Source organism: Schistocerca americana, chromosome 1 (genome assembly GCF_021461395.2).
Source record: "Schistocerca americana isolate TAMUIC-IGC-003095 chromosome 1, iqSchAmer2.1, whole genome shotgun sequence".
NCBI lineage: Eukaryota > Metazoa > Arthropoda > Insecta > Orthoptera > Acrididae > Schistocerca > Schistocerca americana.
Genome location: NC_060119.1, coordinates 1,147,188,116 through 1,147,191,543, shown reverse-complemented (window position 1 = coordinate 1,147,191,543; position 3,428 = coordinate 1,147,188,116).

Below are 3,428 nucleotides of genomic sequence, written 5' to 3'. Positions count from 1 at the left end.
TGGTTAAAAAAAGGGGGAAAGACTTCATCATTTTTCTTCGTATATGGATACTGTCTGCTAAATTTGTGAAACAGTGCATTGATAATGGTTACGCATTAGCTGAAATCTAGATTTTCTTTAATAAAGCCTGAAACGAAATTGATTTAATTTCAAAATGGAGCAAAGCAAATTGCATCCGTAAATGCGAAGTCGACATATCCGTTCCCAGCGCTTAATCTTTCTTATTTCGTGCCGGCCTTGTCTGCCGGTAGCTCCGCCGCACGGCGCTGGTGTCAGTTGTTAAAGATGGCGGCTGTGCTTCATACGTCCACAGCGTTCAAAATGGTTCAAATTGGTCTGAGCACTATGGGACTTAACAACTGAGGTAATCAGTCCCCTAGAACTTAGAACTAGTTAAACCTAACTAACCTAATGACATGATGGCGGCTGTGCTTCATACGTCCACAGCGTTCAAAATGGTTCAAATGGGTCTGAGCACTATACAGGATACCAAGATTCTAGCACAAACACCTAGATTTTGGGACAGTGTTATAAGAGAATCGATTGAGATTAAAATGGCTGACGATCTTATGAATCGTGACACAGGGTACCAGCTAAGCAGAGCCTGGGATCCGGCTCTGGAATTGTTAAAGGAGCAACGGGGCCAGCTGCAACACTACATTAACAGAAGAACCAGAGACATGGAGATGGTAAACGAGCCCCTGACGGACTGCCAGGAGCACCAGACCGAAGATGGAACACCCAGAAGTGGGACTGGTGGGCGCGGACCGCAGAGGGAACACCTAGAACCGCAGCGGACGGAAAACGGAGCAGCAACGCTCCAGCAGGTCACAGGGAATGGGCGCGGACCACAGAGGAAGCGCCTGCAGCCGTTGGTGGAGGGGGAAGGCCATAGGCATAAATACTGGACCTGATCTATAGTGATCAAGCGATAAAAAAAATAAATAAAAAAAATTCTGTATTGCACCGCGAAAGCAATAATTAGGGTCTCATGGAACTTCAAAATGAGAGTGTTTCGACATCGGCGAAAAAACAACGTCAAATGTACGGTGCTGGTATTGCCGACTAAATGTTTGTTCAGTTTCAATAACAACGCAAGTTAAGACTTTAAACATTTTTTTTTTTTTTTTTTTTTTTTTTTTCAAAACAACGTTTTTCAAGTTAGCGGGAACTACAACTCATGATATATACATGCAATTACATTATTCCTTGTTCTGACTTTTGAGTTGGCGTTTCTTCTACTGTAGTACGTACGATAACTGCGACATATTTTAAATTCTATTGTTGGTCCATGGTTCTGTAACGACATTTTTAGTGAAAAAGATTGACTTTTATTTCAGATCGCAGCCATGTTGTTAAAATTTTTCAAAATATCGCTACATACTACGTTAGAAAATATCATGAGTTTCAAAGCAGCTTTTGATATTTCGTGCCGCCCCGGGTGGCCGAGCGGTTCTAGGCGCTATGGTCTGGAACCGCGCGACCGCTACGGTCGCAGATTCGAATCCTGACTCGGGAATGGATGTGTGTGATGTCCTTAGGTTAGTTAGGTATAAGTACTTCTAAGTTCTAAGGGACTGATGACCTCAGAAGTTAAGTCCCATAGTGCTCAGAACCATTGTTCTTTTTTTTTTATATTTCGTTATAGGTTGAAAAATTGTGGCTTTCAGAGTTCCCACCAACCACCCTCGCACCACGCGAAGGCCTTTCGGCGATGTCCTATAGTGTCCTCTGGGCGCATGTTTTTTACTTATAAATATGCATAACACAATATTATAGGTGGACAATAAAGGTCTGAAATCACTTCTGCAATTTGTTTGTTATCAAGTTACCTTCCATTAGGAATGTGGAACGCACTCAACGACTGTGATATGACTTTCAAACTGGTGGAGCGTAGTAATCAGTCTTCCTTCCGTTTCACGCTCTATTAAAGCAAGTCTAGATTTCGATTGGTAACTAGCTACTATCAATGCAGTATTTCAGAGTTTTTATACATATACTAGTATGTCAGTCTCCTGTCGTTTGGGCTCCCGTCACAGTTGATTCAAGACTACGAGATTTGCTTTAATAAAGCCTGAAAGAAAAGGACGACTGATTGTTGTGCTCCATCATTTTGAAAATGTTTGATATTGTTTTGAAAAAAAAAAATCATGAATACTGGTTCCAAAATCGAGCATGACCCTGGTCAACGCCCGTAATTAATTGATAGCAAACAAGTCACTATAATCCCAAAATGTCTTTGGCACCGCTTTGAAGTACACACTGAGCAGATAAATGACAAACGAATATCGACATCCGCAGAAACGACATGGCTTTACGTCACCACTGACGTCAGTAATATCTGTACTGTAAGAGAGTACCTAGTGGTGGTTGCCCTTCTTAACATCCCTCTCCGGTGTTTAAGGCCTTCCTTTCAACGACTGGAGCGAGCACAGGTTCACGGTGTGGTTAATAACGTGCGAACGGCGCGTTTGGCAGCCGGCCAGGCTTCTGGTAATAAAAAGGGCCGACAGGCGACAGAGCGCGCCCGTGGGAGCCAAATTGCAACGCGCGTCGCATCCCCCCCCCCCCACCTCCACCCGGTGTCCGACGCAAAGTGGCGACCCCTGCCTGGCAGTCGGTGGACACGCGCAGGCGTGACGTCACAGAAAGCAAAGGGCAGCCCGTTAGAGAGTTCTCTGTGCAAGTCGTTAGCACGCTGCGCAACGCAATAAAAAGGGCGATTTTTTCGAATCACCGTAATTGTCTCCCATTGCGATGCCAAAGTTTGAAATTGTGCTCAAGGCTGCCTGCAACCTTCCTCCATATTCTGGTCGTACGTAAAGTAGCGGCAAGACACAATATCAATGCCTTCTCTGGACGATAGCAACGGAAATACTATCGATCATAGTGCTGCGAGGTAGAGTTACTTAACACATCCTTCCAAAATTCCTTCACCAAAGCCGACGAAGTAAATATTCCAGAACTCGAATCATGAACAGCTGCCAACATGAGTAACTTAGAAGTAGATATCCTCGGAGGAGTGAAGCAACTTAATCACTTAATAAAAACAAGTCTTCTGGTCCAGACGGTCTACTAATTAGGTTCCTTTCAGAATATGCTGAATGCAACAGATCCATACTTAATAATCACATACGACCGCTCGCTCGACCAAAGATCCGAAGACTGGAAAGTTGCACAGGTCACACCAATATTCAAGGAAGGTTGTAGGAGTAATCCACTAAATTACAGGCCCATATCATTAACGTCGATATGTAGCACGACTATGGAACGTACACAGTGTTTGAACATTGTGAATTACCTCAGAGAGAATGGTCTATTCACACACTGTCAACACGGCTTTAGAATACGTCGTTTTTGTGAAAGACAACTAGCTCTTTACTCACACGAAGTGTTGAGTGCTAACAACAAGGGATTTCAAATTGTTA